Genomic DNA, 17,892 nt, shown 5'->3' on the forward strand with positions numbered 1-17,892 from the left:
CTCCACTTGCCCTTCCTTTCCTGCCTCATCCCTGTATCATAGCCCCCACTTGGGCAGATAGTTCCTGTTCACCCACATGCCATGCCTGAAAGGGCACAAGGTAAACTTTCTATAGATCTACCACCATATTTGTTATCCTGAATGAAATTTTCACAATTTTACTGTACTAAACACCAGAAGCAGCTTAACATCACTAATGACAAAGCCTCCTTGTAGATTACTAAGATCATCTCTTCCTGCCCACCTCTTTTCCCAGCTTTCAACATTAGCAAGCATTCCCTCTTGAACATAACAAACAAACAGGTCAGTAAGAGAGGCAACACTCAGCCAAGGCTCTCTGCAAATCTATACATTAAATAGTAACCCAGAAGCAAAACTTTCACCCAAACAAGACAAATCCAGAAATCAGTATCCAAATCAATAATCACTTCAAACCCACAGGTCTAGACACCAGCATTGGAATATAATAAATACCAGCCAGGAACATATGTCACCAAGAAATCCAAGCTATCCTATCACAGCAGGTCCTGAGAAATTAAAAAATGCAACAGATATGGTACAAAAGAGGTTGTTTGGGGGAAGGGATAGAGATGCAAAAGAGGACCTGCAGACAGGCAGACAGACAGGGAGCAGAGAGAGAGACCTGAGAGTAGAGACAGAGAATAGAGAGGGGCATGTGCAGAGAACAGAGAAAAGGAACAAACAGAGAGAGCTGTGTAGCTGGTGGTCCGTGTATATAAAGAACACCTGACAACAGCAGCAGGTGATGGAGGCAGGGAATGACTTAAGCAGTTGCTAAGTCCCTGAGAGCAGGCCATTGAAATTGCCTGTGCACTGACAACTACAGAGACAAGGTCCTGTTCTGTGGAACAGGAAAGGAAGAAAGAATCTCAGACATTAAGGATGAATAGGACAAAATGGATACATCATCAAAAAATGTGGATTCTAAAAGTTTTGTGGCCCTAAACAATCAGGAATTCTGCAACATATGAGAAGGGACAAACTACAGATGATTGGAATAGAAAAAAGAAAAATATCTGCCCAAAGGTCTAGAAAATATTTTCAGTGAAATCATAAAGGTAAATTTTCGTAAACCAAAGAAGGTGCTGTTAATGTACAAGAAGCATCCAAAACACCCAACAGATTGGAGGGAAAAAATGTCCCTTTATCACATAATAATCAAACACTAAATTTAAAAAAGTAAAGCAACATAAAAAACTGCAACAAAAAATTAACAGAAACTAAACAAAACAAAAACAAGTAATGTATGAAAGCAGATCTATTAGATTTATACCTGTCTTCTTAATGTATTTTATAAAAGACAAAATGGTTTGGACATGTGTGCTGCAGAGTCAAAGAAACCACCCGTGTTTCTACAGGAAAGCACCTGGTCCAAATGTTTTGGGCAGATTTAGAATCAACCAAGACAGTGAGGTTACTCAGAAGTCACCTCCTGATCTAACATGTGAGGAGCATCACCAGGGACCTCACAGGTGGTCACATCTGGCTGATGCTTCCCATGCAGCCCCAGAGAGGACCCAGCACCCCAGCTCCCACTGCTTGGCCACCTGCCCCTACCCATTGTGGGCAGTGATCCTGTGCTCACCATGACTCGATTTCAGAGCTTCCTGAGGTCTCCACGCAGCACACAACACAGAGCTCAGAGCAGGGCACAGATGACCATTCAAGCCTGCACAGGCACAGCAAACTTGCAAAATAACACTGGGAAAGAACCCACCTCCTTGTCTGATTGGCAGGTCTGCCTGGGAGCCTTGATAGGCCAGTGAGTCTTACCACTCCTCAAGGTTAAAGTGTGCTTCAGGACCAGGGGCAGACCTTTTCCAGAGCTCAGAAGTCATTTGCACTCCACTAGCTTTTGTTTCTGTCTTCAAAGAAGAGTCTCAGCCCACCCAGCCCTGGGGGAGAACTCACCTTTCCAGCTCTGAGTGTTCAGCTGCCTGCTTCTCCCCTCTGAGAGCATTGATCCTGCACTTACCAGGACCTGACTCCAGATCTTGCATGAGTTTTCCTCACAGCACTTGCCTTCTTTTTCCTGTAATCAAGGTGAACAGATTCCATAGCCCAGTACTCAGTGTGCAGTGCAGGTATCAATCTGACCCAAAAGTCAAAGGATGCACTGGTTATTTCTTTAGAATTCTGTCTAAACTCCACCTCAGTTACCTGGCAACAGCCAGGTATGCTTCTCCCCATGGTTACCTGGCAACAGCTGGGTAGGCCTGACCCCCTGTAAAGGTGGCTGCTTGCCCCCTCTTCTTTCTTTTGCTCTCTTTCTCTCTCTTTCTCTTTCCCTCTTGGGCTCTTCCCTTCCCCCCTCTCTCTCCACATGCTCATTTTGGCTTCTACTTCTCTACTCTCTGCCTCTCTCTGCTTTTTCTGCCTCTACTAACCTCAATAAACTATATTCTATACTATACTGTCTTGTGGGGGGTTGCTCCTGAGGAAGAGCCCTCTTAGCATGAGGCATGGTCACTCCAGGGAAGAAAATATCTCAGCAGGAGGCCTGAGCCTGCTGAGAAATAACTTCCCCCACACCTTCCCACATATCCATAGAAAACATTCCATCTCTGTTTAAAGGGAGGTAGCTATGGGGAAGAGCATACCTGGCAGTCACCAGGTAACTGTGAGGTATAATTTTAAACAGAATGCTAACACTATTAACATTAAAGAGGGATTTTAGGAAACAAGCTTCATGCTGGGCTCAGGAAAACTGCAGCTTCCTTCCACCAGATGACAGGTATCAATCAACCCTAAAGAAAAGCCAGAATCAAGAGGAAAACACAGTTGAGCTCTATTGGTAGCCAACACATCTTCATCAGTGGCAAAGTGGAGAAAAACAACAGTTGTATTTGTACAGATTCTGTAGATAAACATATCTAAAATCATAGAGAGAATGAATCTATGTATGTAGAAAGGAGATTTAATAGGATGCCACAATAAAGGCTGTTGGGCAAGGAAAATTAGAAAAACAAGGGCTGGTTGATTTCATGTTGCAGGATATTACAGCTGATCTTCAGTGTATACCAGAATTCTGAAGAGATAAGTACTTACTAATACCAGTTTTAAAACACAAATAAACAAACAATTCACCTTTGTTTTGTAAAGAAGTAGAGCAAGTACAAAAAACAAAACACCACCCTGTTCAATGTCCTTTATATATGTAGGTTGTCAAAAAAATCTGTAGCCCAAATTAAAGGTGGATCTGAATATCTCAAAAGATCAAGATTAATAAAGGGTTTCTCCCTTCAACAGTGGTAATTGAGAAATATGCCCCACAGCAAGCAGGATTTGATTTAGAGTTAGGGGATTAGACAGTCATGGTTAGGATTAGGATAAAGGTTTTTAGAATTAGGTTTAGGAAGTTAGGAAATTAAGAGGTGAGGGTTAGGATAGGGTTAGGCTCAGGGTTAAGGTTAAGGTGGCCACCATTATTCTTGATGGTCCCAGTGTGTCAATATTATCCCTAATACACAAAGACAAAATATCATGTCTACAAGGTATTCATTTCATAATTTAATGGTTATTTTATTCTTATTCTGAGAGCTTCTCTCTTACTTAGAAAAAGGCTTCTCAAAAGAACCTAAAAGTTTTCCCAGCCATTTGCCTCCAAAACTAGCATACTAACAAAGGAAGCAAAGACTTTGATATTCACAGAACCCCACATATAATCAAAGGATAAGTGGCCAAGAGCCACACAGCCTGCTGCCAGCAAACAACATTTATGCTACCCTATGCTGGGTCTCACTGTCAGCTATTGCTGCAGTTAATTTTCCTCTGAGATAAAATGCCCTTCAGTACTCTTCTGCTCTATACATGTCTGGTTTACTTTCTTCCCAACCTAAAAATATGCTTATTAAAGATTTCTATGTGAAGTTTTCACTTGACAATAAAAATTCTGAAACAGAAATCCCAGACATGCAATAGACATAAATTCATGGCTTATTAAAAATTGGCTTTTTATTAATGACATGTAGAATATACACATGAGACATGGTTTGTTATGCACATCGTGTTCTTCATAGCAAATGAATTACAAGTAAACTAAACTTGTTAACTTGACCCTAGTTCATTTTGCTCCTAATGAAAATAAACTTAATAATTGATATGAAAGGACAAAAATATATTTAATCAATATATCCACACAGGTACAATAAATATAAAATGATAAAGTGGGTCTGAATCTTTTCTTGGAATAGGTAACATGTTGTAAAAAGGTTACTACTCCTAGATCAGAAGATGTTATTAATACTGGACATTGTCCTCACTCATACAAGACTAACATATCTATGTTTTTAATTATGATATACACATATTTTAAATTTTATACAGGCATAAACATGTTAATAATTTAAAAGATATTTATATCTAGTAAAACCTCTTCAAAATCAGATAAATATACAAAGATAGACAGATACAGCACAAGGCTTATCTTAACTTTTAAATTAAACCACAGCCATTTTCATATCTTCAGCTTTGTTGAACTAAAATAATCACACCAGGGCTTTTTAAACCTCTATCAAAAAATGGCATGGCTGGCCAGTATTTGTACCACTTGGAAAAGTAATAACTATTTAGGTAATATAAACTTGTCTCCAGATATACTGAGTAAAGTATTTTCAATGTGACTGATTGAAGGATGTCTACAGTTTCAGAAGAAACACTTTGCCATTTTTTTGTATGTAAAACCAATTATTTCACCGTTATCCTAGGGTGAACTATGATAATTTTGAAATGCGGTGCCACTGAGAACTTAGAAAGAGGGGGTATAAATTGCTTATTTCCCATCCCTGAATATATATTCTCACAATAGATTGTGAATTTTTTTGTTAAGCCTATGGTATGTTATGGTATTAACATTTATAAAATGTTAGGATGATCTAAAGATGCAAATGGTTTCAATAAAAAAATTATATGTAGAATACGATGGAAATTTCCCAAATGAGAAGAAAAGACAGCATACAAAGCAATTGGAAGTTTTGAAAAAATAAATGAGGTATTTAAGACACTTAGATCATAAAAAAATTTGGGAAATAATTATGGGATTAAAGTATATGTCTTCAGATCAACATTTATGACAAACTGGCTATAATCAAAGTTTTATTCTATCCTGTGTCCAGTGTACATTGAGGAGAGTCAAAATAGGGATGATTCCCTCAGAGCTTCTATGGCAAGTGACACTCAGTTCAAGCAAGGATATCAAGTAACATTCACTAAGAGGGAAAATTGTACAAAGAAAAGCTTGAAGATACAGAGATTCTTCAGAAGATCAAGTGATGATCTAGACATGAAATTTCGATAGACCTTAACAGAAGGTCAACAGAAGTTGATTTTGCTAAACATGTAATCTTAAGAAGGCATATGTAAAGTATGATAACTTTCAAAATGCAGTCTGTCTCTTTAGTAATTCAAGGGACAAAAGTCTTCAAAAATTATTTTTGATCTTGTGAAATGCTATTTAGAAAATGAATTCTCACTCTTCATTTTCTTAGTCATATATAGATGATTCTCAATATCCCAGATGAAAGAAAAGACCATGGAATACTTCAGCATGGCAGGGTTTATATACAGCTGAGAAAAACTGAACAACCTTGTTAAATACTGAGGTAAAATCTAAAACCTATATTTAGCAAATATGAAACACCATCTCATTATCAAAGAGAACTTCTCAATAATAGATTGTGTTCTTTGTTACACTAACCATGCATGCTCCCTGATTAAAATGATGGCAAGAGTTTCTACCATCAAATGCCCAGATTTATAGAATTATTCAAATATCCTATCTCACGCCCTTGAACTTCAACTCTCTTTTCTTATAATGCAGCAGATACATGTGATTCATGTGCACAGGGAATCCAGCATGCGACTTGTGTTCTGAGTTTAAGCAGCTCTGCAAAAATATATTTGTTAGATAAGGACAGCCACCTGTGTTCAGGGACATTATCCAGACAAAGTCAGGCAGAGAAATGGAAGCCCTGCTGATAAAGGGAGCCTTGCATTTTGAGCTGAGTTCCACTGAGACTTGTGACCTGCAACCTTAACACAGGTTTTCCAAAACCTTGATTCCTGAAATCATGGATCTTGGCTGTGAGAGAAACTGTATCAAATACTGAAAGCTGATTCAGAATACATACAACCTAGGACCCTGCCCAGCTCTCCAGGTGGCTGTCCCATAATTGGCTGTGTAAAAGTGTCTTCTAAAGATCATTCTATTTTACTATCAGCTTAGCACCTTCAGGGTAACAAGGACTATGGTATTAATAGTAATTAATACCACTAGAATCCATGACAATTGGCCCACTGTCTCACTTCTCTGCTGTGAAATAAGTTCCTTGGTCAGAAGCAATACTGTGTGGAATGCCATTGTGGTGAATAAGGCACTCAGAATGTCCATGGATCGTGGATTTGGCAGAAGCAATATGTGCATGAAAGTCAAAATCATAAGCAGAATTTGTATCTATTCCAAGAAGTAGAAAGCTTTGTTCTTTGTCCAAGAGCAATGATCCGATGTAGTCAACCTGCCACCAAGTCACTGACTGGTCAACCCAGGATATAGTTCCATATCTAGGGCTCAGTGTTGGTCTCTACTGCTGGTAGATCTGGAACTCACCAGCAGATGTGGCCATGTCAGGCTTGGTGAGAGGATGACTCTACTGTTGTATCCATGAATAAACCCCACTGCGTCCACCATGGCCACTATGTTTCTGGTCCCATTGGAAAACTGCTGGGAGCCAAGACCCCCTTTCTGCCTGAGAGCAAATGTCAGTTAAGTAAACAGCCTGAGTTAAGGAATACTTTATTTATTGCCCTTTTGCCAGGGAGAAAATATTAATCAGATAAGCAACTCCAGCTGAGAAATGTTTTAATTGCCTTCTTGCTTGTGAGAAAATGTTTAGATAAGTAATTTGGGCTAGGAATTCTTGTGGGCTTAGAGAACTCTGCAATTATGGGATGACCCTGGACCTTGACTGTCAGATGACACTCCTGCCTGCTTGCCTTTATAATGGCAGCCTGAACAATAAAATTTAAGCACTAGATCAGACATTCAGACGGGTGCTTCTTCCTTGTGTCTCTTGTCTCTTTCATTCTTTCACCCCCTTCCCTAGGGTCTCCTCGAATCCCGTGTGGCCTTTTGGGTCAGGGTCGATTGAACGTTGCTTCTACAGGGACGTCCTGCAAGCATAGGATCGATACTTCTCCAGAGAGAAAAGAGAAGAGAGAAGATCCGCATTGTGATCGCCACAGAGTAGCCCGCCTGTTAGATTGATCCAGTGAAGGTAAGAAAAAGCAATGCAGTTATGGGACAAGCATTGAGCAAACATGATTTGTTCCTACAGGGTCTCAAAGAGAGCCTCAAGTCACGAGGAGTAAGGGTTAAGAAAAAGGATCTTAAAAGATTTTTTGAATTCATTGGTGATATTTGACAATGGTTTCCCCACAAGGGGACTACTGATGAGAAATGATGGGCTAGGGTTGAAGATTGCTTAAAAGATTTTGATGAAATCTTTGGTCCTGAGAAAGTCCCTGCTCAGGCTTTTTCCTATTGGAACCTGGTGAACGATATACTTCAAGTCTATAAACAATTTCCAGATATTCGAGAGTTAGTGAAAGAAGGGGGAAAAGGTCTTACTGCGACACTCTAGACCACCCTCTGTGTGTGAGTCTGTTTCTATTCCCATGCCTGATTCAGACATCCCTGCTGCTCCCCTTGAGGCTGCTGCAGCTGAGCCAGTAACTGCAAAAACCTCCTCCTGCTAACATTTACCCCTCCCTTGCATCCTTAAAATCCCTGGCCAAGAATGGGCCTGACAATCACCTTTCTCCTGCAGAGACATTGTCCCTAGAGGAGGGGGCAGCTAAATACCGTAATCCTGACTTCCTGCCCCTGCACTCATTCATGCCAGGACCACCTCCATATACTATTGCTGCTCCATTTTGTGCCCTGGTCCTCGACTTGGCCAATATTAACGATCATACCACCAAGGCTAAAGCCCAACTTTCGCAAAAAATGGCTTCTCTTAGAAAGTTAATAGAGGAAAAACGGGAACATTTGCAGTTAGTAAAAGAACTGTGAGCTCTTGATTTAGAATTACCTTCTCTCTCCCCAGTGCCTGCTATCTCTAAGAATAAATCTAAACCAAAATCTCAAAAAACCTGCCTGTACTGGCCTTTCCTGTTACCAGAAGCAAATCTGTTGTCCCTTCCAATAGCAGAAATAAAAACACTACCTCACCCTCTAAACGGGGGAAATGACTCCCCTGCTGGGGAAGACAATAAGAATACGCTGTCTTCAGGCAGGAGGCCTCTGATAATGAAAACAAAGCCTCAGGGGACTCAGAAAGTGAGGAAGATGAAATAAGAAGTCAACAGTATCACAAGCTAGGGTTCCGTCAGCTGAAAGACTTAAAAATGGCAGTAACAAATTACTGACCAACAGCTCCCTTTACTTTATCCTTAATTCAAAATTTGAGTGAACGGTGGCTTGTTCCCAATGATTGGTATTTTTTAGCCCGTGCCACTCTGGCTGGAGGCGACTATGTTCTCTGGAAGACAGATTTTGTTGAAAACTGCAGAGAAATAGTGCTTCACAATTCTGAAAGTAAAATCTCTAAGAAGTGGACCTAAGAAAGCTGGCCAGCATAGCCCCCTGCGGGAGGAACATGTGACCTGTGTGCAGAGCATCTTAGATGAATTCCTTCAAACTTACGGTAGCCTCATCCCCCTCAGCACTGATGAAGTTGTAGAGAAGTTGGAGGACATTTTCCAGCAGGAGTTCTCAACACCCTCCAGGAAGAGTCTGGTACTACAGCTGATCCAGTCTTACCAGCGGATGCCAGGCAACGCCATGGTAAGGGGCTTCAGGGTATCCTATAAGCGACATGTGCTCACCATGGATGACTTGGGTACCTTATATGGACAGAACTGGCTCAATGACCAGGTGATGAACATGTATGGAGACCTGGTCATGGACACAGTCCCTGAAAAGGTGCATTTCTTCAATAGCTTCTTCTATGATAAGCTCCGTACGAAGGGTTATGACGGGGTAAAGAGGTGGACCAAAAACGTGGACATCTTCAATAAGGAACTACTGTTAATCCCCATCCATCTGGAGGTGCACTGGTTCCTTATCTCAGTTGATGTAAGGCGACGTACCATCACCTATTTTGACTCACAGCGAACTCTAAACCGCCGATGCCCTAAGCATATTGCCAAGTACCTACAGGCAGAGGCAGTCAAAAAAGACCGACTGGACTTCCACCAGGGCTGGAAAGGTTACTTCAAAATGAATGTGGCCAGGCAGAATAATGACAGTGACTGTGGTGCCTTTGTGTTACAGTACTGCAAGCACCTGGCCCTGTCTCAGCCATTCAGCTTCACTCAGCAGGACATGCCCAAACTCCGGCGTCAGATCTGCAAGGAACTGTGTCACTGCAAACTCACTGTGTGAGCCTCATACCCCAGGCCCTTAGCCCATCAATGGGCAAGGGAACAAGGGAGACCCTTCCCAAGAAACTCCAGTTCCTTTTTGTTTCTCTACCCAATTCCCTTTAAATTTTCATATTTAAATGTTTGATTTCTGTATTTTGTTTTCTTTGCGAGTATGGTGATTTCTGATGGGAGGGGAATGGCCACATAAAAGCCCCTTTCTCCCTCTCTAGGGGAATGTTGCCTTGTGACATAGGGGAGCATCCATTCCTCCTTCCATGTTCAGAGGGCAGGAAAACTGTGTGGGGGTGGTGGGCGCGCAAAGGGATTACTGCCTGCCAGATCTTCAAACTTTTTTTTTTATATATAAATATATATAAAAATGCCATGGTCCTGCTCTGGTCAATAAAGGATCCTTTGAAGATAAAAAAAAAAAAAAAGAAGAATAAAACAAACCATTAAGATATAAAATGAATATCTTGTAGGCCTGATATTTCTTCTTTGTGTAATAGAAATAATATTGATTTAGTGGGACCATCAAGAATAATGGTGGCCACCTTAACCTTAACCCTGAGCCCAATCCTATCCTAACCCTCACCTCTGAATTTCCTAACCTCCTAAACCTCATTCTACAAACCCTTATTCTAATCCTAACCATGACTGTCTAATCCCCTAACCCTAACTGAAAAATACTGCTTGCTGTGGGGCATATTTTTTAATTACAATTTTTGAAGTGAGAAACCATTTATTAATCTTGCTCTTTTGAGATGTTCAGATCCACCTTTAATCTGGGCTACAGATTCTTTTGACAACCTACATACATAAAGGACTTTGAACACGGTGGTGTTTTGTTTTTTGTATTGGCTCTACTTTTTTTTTTACAAAACAAAGGTGATTTGCTTGTTTATTTTATTTTTAAAACTGGTATTAGTAAGTACTTAATTCTTCAGAATTCTGGTATACACTGAAGATCAGCTGTAATATCCTGCAGCATAAAATAAACCAGCCCTTGTTTTTCTAATTTTCCTTGTCCAACAGACTTTACTGGGACATTCTATTACATAACCTTTCTGTATACAAAGATTCATTCTCTCTATCATTTGAGATATGTTTATCTACAGAACCTGCCCTAATACAACAGTTGTTTTTCTCCACTTTTCCACTAATGAAGATGTGCTGGTGTTTCTGGCTTTTCTCCAGGGTTGATTGATACCTGTCATCTGGTGGAAGGAAGCTGCAGTTTCCCTGAGCCCAGCATGAAGCCACAAAACAAGACTCTTGTTTCCTAAAATCCCTCTTTAATGTTAATGGTGTTAGCATTCTGTCTTAAACTCTACCTCACAATTACCTGGTGACAGACAGGTATTCTCCTTCCCATAGTTACCTCTCTTTAAAGAGAGATGGAATGTGTTCTATCTGTGTGTAGGAAGGTGGGGGGAATGTCCCGGCCCATGGGGATTTGGAAGAGACCCTAGAGAAGGGGGCAAAAGAATGAAGAGACAAGAGACACAAGGAAGAAGCACCCGTCTGAATGTCTGATCTAGCGCTTAAATTTTATTGTTCAAGCTGCCGTTATAAAGGCAAGCAGGCAGGAGTGTCATCTGACAGCCAGGGTCCAGGGTCATCCCATAATTGCAGAGTCCTCTAAGCCCACAAGAATTCCTAGCCCAAATTACTTATCTAAACATTTTCTCACAAGCAAGAAGGCAATTAAAACATTTCTCAGCTCGAGTTGCTTATCTGATTAATATTTTCTCCCTGGTAAAAGGGCAATAAATAAAGTATTCCTTAACTCAGGCTGTTTACTTAACTGACATTTGCTCTCAGGCAGAAGGGGGTCTTGGCTCCCAGCATCTCCTCCTTTCTAACAATTTTTAAAGACACTGGTCTGAGAAAGCAGACATTTGCAAATCTCATTGATAAATGATCAGGCATGAACCAGAGGGGGGAAGATTGACCTGATCCTCCCATTATCATTAGAAATGGTGTCTTTTGGGGGAGGAGAGGGTTATATGTCTCATGGCTTCATAGGATATCTGGGGTCCTAGTCAGCTGCTTTGAGACACAAGAAATTAACACCAACCTCTATGCAATCAGGTTTACTTCATGGGAACTCAGATGCGGAAAATTTGGGTCCTCCCCCTGCGGTACCTCGTTACACACCCTTTGCAGGTACCCACACTGTGTTCATGCCATGCAAACCATCGTGCATAGATCTGAGTTCTATGCAGCTCCTAAAGGAGATATGTCAACACAAGTCTCAGCCATGTCTCTATCAGCCAGATCAAGTCTGTGATAATATACTTGTAGAGGTTTAAATGCCAAGGAGTCAATTTGTTGTTTTACAAAGCCAGTAAGTCTGTTAAAGGACCAAGAGGTGAAAGCCAAAAGGAGAAGGAGACTGACCACAGGGCCCAAGATGGAAGGGAGAAGGTTGGTAGGCCAAGGGGAAACAGAAAAGCAATTTTTAAGCTACCCTTCTTTTTGTTCTCACTGTTTCTTTTGCCATTTTAATCTCTCTCTGATCTTGGCTATACTATCTCTAACTACCCCAGTGTGATTAGTATAAAAACAGCATTCCTCCTTGAGGGCAGCACATAGTCTCTTGCTGAAGGAAAGCCAGATCTAGCCCTCTGCGTTTTGGGTGAACCACTCAGACAGCAAAACGAGGGATTTTTTTCAGATTAGTGATGTCAATCTCTAGCTGTTCGATGTCCTTGTCAATGTCCCCTCGAAGTTCCAGTAGTAGAAGTCCTGAGGCTGGCATCAGAATTAGAACTTCCAACAGCAGACACCAAGGGTGGCCTCTTTTTATCTGGAAAGAAAAAAAGAAGGGAATTCTCAGGGAGATCTCTCTTCCCTGGAAATGTCATCATGATCTAAGGCATTTTTGTCATTATCTATTTGTTTAAACAATCATTCAGGGAACCATCAGGCTCCTCCTTCTTTTGTGTCAAAAATACAAGCACAGCCCCTGCCCCAGATAAGGACAGGGTCAGGGCAATTCCATCTAGATGTAAAGGGGTCTTGCTACATAACTGTGGCATAGTTTTTATTGGTCTCAGGATGCCAGAGGCGATCAGCAGCAGACTTGCCATGAGCATCCAGATTTAGAAAATTGAGAACAAACAAGGCATGGTGAAGAATATTTCTAGGGGACCCCTTCTGGGTGGATAACTTCCCCATTTTTAATTTATGTAAAGTGTTCTTGATAGTCTGGTGGGCACGTTCAACAATGCCTTGCCTTTGAGGATTATAAGGGATGCCAGTAATATGTCTGATTTGTAATTGGTGGCAAAACTCTTGAAAATTTTTTCCAGTGTAGCCGGGACCACTGTCAGTCTTAATGATCTTAGGCTTACCCATGACAGAGAGACAATTTAAAACGTGAGCTATAACATTTTTTGAAGCCTCTCCAGTATGTAAGCTAGCAAAAATAAATCCACTAAAGGTGTCTATGGTCACATGAAGATATTTAAGACTTCTAAATTCAGGAACGTGTGTGACATCCATTTGCCATATTTCATTTGGGACCAAACCTCTGTGGTTAACACCCAGGTGGGGGGTGGGCAAAAGTGTGACATAGGCAGGGCATTGTTTAACAATCTGGCGTGCCTGTACACGAGTAATCTTAAAAAGCAGGCGAAGGGTCTGAGCATTTAAATGATGCAAAGCATGACTCTTCTGGGCCTGTTCTACAGAACCTAACAACACTGGAAAGGTCAAGTGGGTGGCAGCATCTGCACAGGCATTTCCTCTAGAAAGGGTACCAGGCAGATCAGAATGAGCACGGAGATGTCCAACAAAAAAGGGGTGGCATCTAGAGGTGATCAGATTTTGAAGCTGAGAAAAGAGAGGGGCAGCATTTGTGGGGGGTCTAATGTATGGGACTGTTTCAAGAATGGGAACAGAATGAGCAATATAGGCACTGTCAGTATACAAATTAAAAGGGCAATCTTGTAGCAACTGAAAAATCTTTATTACTGCAAAATTTTCTACAACTTGGGCTGATTTAAAGGGGGACTAAAAGCAATTGAGCAATTTTCTGTCCTGATTTAACAGTCAAGAGACCAGAGGTGAATGAGGCCAGGATCTTTATTTCACCTGTGAAATCATTATCAATCACTCCGGGGGAGATATTTAAACCCTTAAAAGTGGAGCTGGTATGCCCAAGAAGAAGTCCAAAAGTATTGGGGGGGGGGTGTCAAGGGGCCAAAGACCCCAGTATGTAGAACTTGTGTCCCCATCTCAGGTGTTAATATTGTATCGGTGGAGGAACAGAGGTCTAATCCTGCGCTGCTTGCAGTTGCTCCTTGGAGGGAGGTAATGTTTGAGTCTGAGGGGTTAATGTTTGAGGGACAAACCTGATAGCCCCAGGGTTTTGCCTTGGATTTGGGGCCAGGGGCTGGCCCCTCTGGAAGTTTCCCTGCTTCTGAGGCAAGGTATTATTTTGTATTTTTACCTTGGCATGGCACTCTGAAGCCCAGCGTCTACCTCAATGGCAGTGGGGACACAAGGAGGCAGGGAGAGTACCTTCGGCCTTAGGGGCTTTGCAGTCCCTAGAAAAATGTCCTGGCTGTTTACAGTTAAATCACTTTTTCTGGTGGTCATCCTGCTTGAAATCCTTAAGGGCAGTTCCAATGGCAAATCCTATTGCATGAGCTGAACCAACGCCTGCACACAGTTTTATATAATCAGGAATTTCAGCACCACTATGGTGGGGCCGTATTGCAGCCTGGCAGGCAGGATTTGCAGTCTCAAATGCAAGGTGTTTGAGAAAAGCACTTTTGTTTTCCTCATGACCAACAAGTCTTTCAGCTGCATCAGTAAGGCGACTGATAAAATTACTATAAGGCTCATCTGGGCCCTGGGGGACCTGGGCAAGGGAAGTGGTTGCTGATCCTTTCGGAGGAAGTTGTTTCCAAGCCATAAGACCCGCATTTTGGCTTTTTGAATTTGGGCTTGAAGGCCAGGAGGGAACCGAGCCTGTTTTTCATTAGTATCAGGCCGATCTGCCTCTTCTGCAGTGCCCAAGTCAGAGCTCTGAAAAAGCTCCTGAGCCACACGGTCTCCAATGCTGCACACATTGCTGATGAGGATGCTGGCATCAGGGGGTGCCAGGCTGCCCTCCCCTTCAGGACCAGAGAGTCCCCCAAAACCATTGGGTAGAGTACATGAGAGGAGGCCCGAGTCAGGGTCCAGAGGAGACTTTGGGGTCCACCTTAGTCCATCTTCCTCCATGGGGGGCCCAGAGGGCACTGGTGGAGAACCTCTCATCCCATCCTCTGCCATGAGAGCACCTAGCCGACCGAGCCGGGGTGGGGGTAGCCCCCGGGGGGAGTCAAAACGACAGCAGGGTGATGGCACCTGTGGCGTTGCACCCCCTTCCTGGGGTGAGAGATGGTTCTTGGGGTGCGCGAGGTTCTGCCGCCGGCCTCGGTGGCGCCCCCAAAGCTTCCAGTGGAATGTCAGCGAGGTGCTTTTCGAGTAGAGCAGCATCTGGAAGGCTCTCATGGCTCGGCGCCGGCGCTGTGAGCAGGTTTTTCTATGAGTGGGTCGGAGAGCTCAAGGACGCTGGGAGACCCCCAGTTGGCCCCATCTAGGGGGTAGCCTCCAAGCTGCTACTTCCTCCTCATCTTCCTCCTCTTCCTCTTCTTCACTAGCTGAGGCATCAAAAGATGGCCGAGGGGCAGGGAAACGTCTAGTTGGCACTGTGGTCCCAGACCCAGGATCTGGCCCAAAACCACCACCGGACTTGAGCGGGGGCTTAGGGGGTAGAGGCCAACGAAGACTCTCTCGCCTGGGATTTGAGTAAGTGGTGCCGGGTCCCGGAGGCTCAGGCCCCCAAGACCCGGTCCTCTGTATAGTCTCTTTCATCTTTCAGTACCCTCAGAGCGTCCAGTGGTTTGTTTTATTCTTATTCTGAGAGCTTCTCTCTTACTTAGAAAAAGGCTTCTCAAAAGAACCTAAAAGTTTTTCCAGCCATTTGCCTCCAAAACTAGCATACTAACAAAGGAAGCAAAGACTTTGATATTCACAGAACCCCACAGATAATCAAAGGATAAGTTGCCAAGAGCCACACAGCTTGCTGCCAGCAAACAACATTTATGCTGCCCTATGCTGGGTCTCACTGTCAGCTATTGCTGCAGTTAATTTTCCTCTGAGATAAAATGCCCTTCAGTACTCTTCTGCTCTAGACATGTCTGGTTTACTTTCTTCCCAACCTAAAAATATGCTTACTAAAGATTTCTCTGTGAAGTTTTCACTTTACAATGAAAATTCTGAAACAGGAATCTCAGACAAGCAATTGACATAAATTCATGGCTTATTAAAAATTGACTTTTTATTAATTACATGTAGAATATACACCTGAGACATGGTTTGTTATTCACATGATGTACTTAATAGCAAATGAATTTCAAGTAAATTAAGTTTGTTAACTTGACACTAGTTCGATTTGTTCATAATGAAAATAAACTTAAAAATTGACATGAAAAGACAAAAATATATTTAATCAATATATCCACACAGCTACAATAAATATAAAATGATAACATGGGTCTGAATCTTTCCTTGGAATAGGTAACATGTTTAAAGTGTTTACTACTCCTACACCAGAAGATGTTATTAATACTGGACATTGTCCTCACTCATACAAGACTAACACATCTATGTTTTTAATTATGATACAAACATATTTTAAATTTTATGCAGGCATAAACATGTTAATAACTTAAAAGATATTTATATCTACTAAAACCTCTTTAAAAAAGATAAATATACAAAGATAGGCAGATCCAGCACAGGGCTTATCTTGTCTTCTAAATTAAACCACAACCATTTTCATAACTTCAGCTCTGTTGAACTAATCACACCAGGGCTTTTTAAATGTTACTAAACCTCTATCAAAAAAAACAAATGACCTGGCTGGCCAGTATTTGTACAACTTAGAAGGAGAATAACTATTTAGGTAATGTAAATTTGTCTCCAAATGTACTGAGTAAAATATTTTTAATGTGACTGATTGTAGGATGTCTACAGTCTCAGAAGAAACACATTGTCAATTTTCTGTATGTAAAACCAATTATTTCACTATTATGCTAAGTAGAAAAACAAAGAAATTCTAATAAGGGAATAATTCCTCTAAGGGGAAAAAAATTTTCGAGGCAGGGGCTGGGGTGTGGGGCATGAGAAGAAGGAACAATGACTTTGTCTTTGTTTTTGTCTTCAGTAAATATACATGATTGGATGTTACAAAGTTCATCATAACTTCACAGCAAAAAATCAAATCATCAATACAATCCTAACATATTTTGTTGTTGTTGTTGTTTTTGGTGGTGGTGGTTGCTTGTTTATTTGTAATTATATCCCAGAAATAGGCTTTCTTTGATCTGCATACCTTAGAGATGATCAAGTATCTCTAAGTAAAATGGGAAATCTAGCTCACACAGGTATGGTTTTTCCCCATTGTTGTTTTTGTTCCATGTAACTAGGAGGATCCTCAGATACAACTCTGTAGGAGGAAAGTGAATAACAGAAGCTTAATGAACACCCTAGTTCTGTTCCTGCTGGTCCTGTTTCTGTCTTACACAGGTTCAAGTCTCACCAACCTCAGGGCAAGCCTGACAGTCATCCATAACTCTAATTTCATCAGATCTGACCCCTTCATCTGGCTTTTGAATGCATCAGACATGCACAGGTTTCACAGATAGAAAGGCAGATGGGCAGGCAGGCAGGTAACAATCCCACCCTCAACCCACCCCTACCTCCTTCCCAACACACACCCACAGAGAGAGAGAGAGAGAGAGAGAGAGAGAGAGAGAGAGAGAGAGAGAGAGAAATAAAATCAGGTCAATTGGATAATTTCATTATCCATTTTTTAAATAAAATGCATAATAAAAGATCAATATAATCAGTCATCCTGGAACTCTGTATGCCAGGCAGACTTATTTAGTTAGACGGTGAAAATACATAAAAAGGATATCAACATAAATATCATTCATTGTCCTGGAACTCCATGAATCTTTCTAGGTAGACCTGGTTTCAGATATCCATGGTTCCAGACTAAGCCAGTTTATGCAGTGACTTCACAGACAACCAGAAATACATGGAGAGAAATTTCACCACCATCTCAGTCTATGTAACCGACCTTTAACAACAGTCCACAAACATGTGATAGTAAAATAAAATCCTAGAGCACATTTATGGTTCTAGTTTCATGTCTAAGGGAGACACACAATCAGAGCTGAAACACAATCAGTCAAAAAGTCCTTAGTAAAACCCAACTGGCCTTCCTTACCAAAGTTCTACAGACAATAGGACTAAACAAATCATGTCTCTGTATATTAAAAGCCAAAATATTTTGTTGTTGTTTCATTTCTGGAAAGAGCTCCTCTTTGTTTAGCCTCAGCTTTCCTGTATCTTGATCTGTAGACTAGGCTAACCTCAAAT

General features: G+C 41.5%; 1 pseudogene; it reads right to left on the reverse strand.

The window, feature by feature from the left end:
- Positions 1-14,062: 14,062 nt before the first annotated feature.
- On the reverse strand, positions 14,063-15,351 carry LOC143437315 (sentrin-specific protease 3 pseudogene; annotated as a pseudogene).
- Positions 15,352-17,892: the final 2,541 nt, after the last annotated feature.

Source organism: Arvicanthis niloticus, chromosome Y (assembly GCF_011762505.2).
Source record: "Arvicanthis niloticus isolate mArvNil1 chromosome Y, mArvNil1.pat.X, whole genome shotgun sequence".
Lineage (NCBI taxonomy): Eukaryota > Metazoa > Chordata > Mammalia > Rodentia > Muridae > Arvicanthis > Arvicanthis niloticus.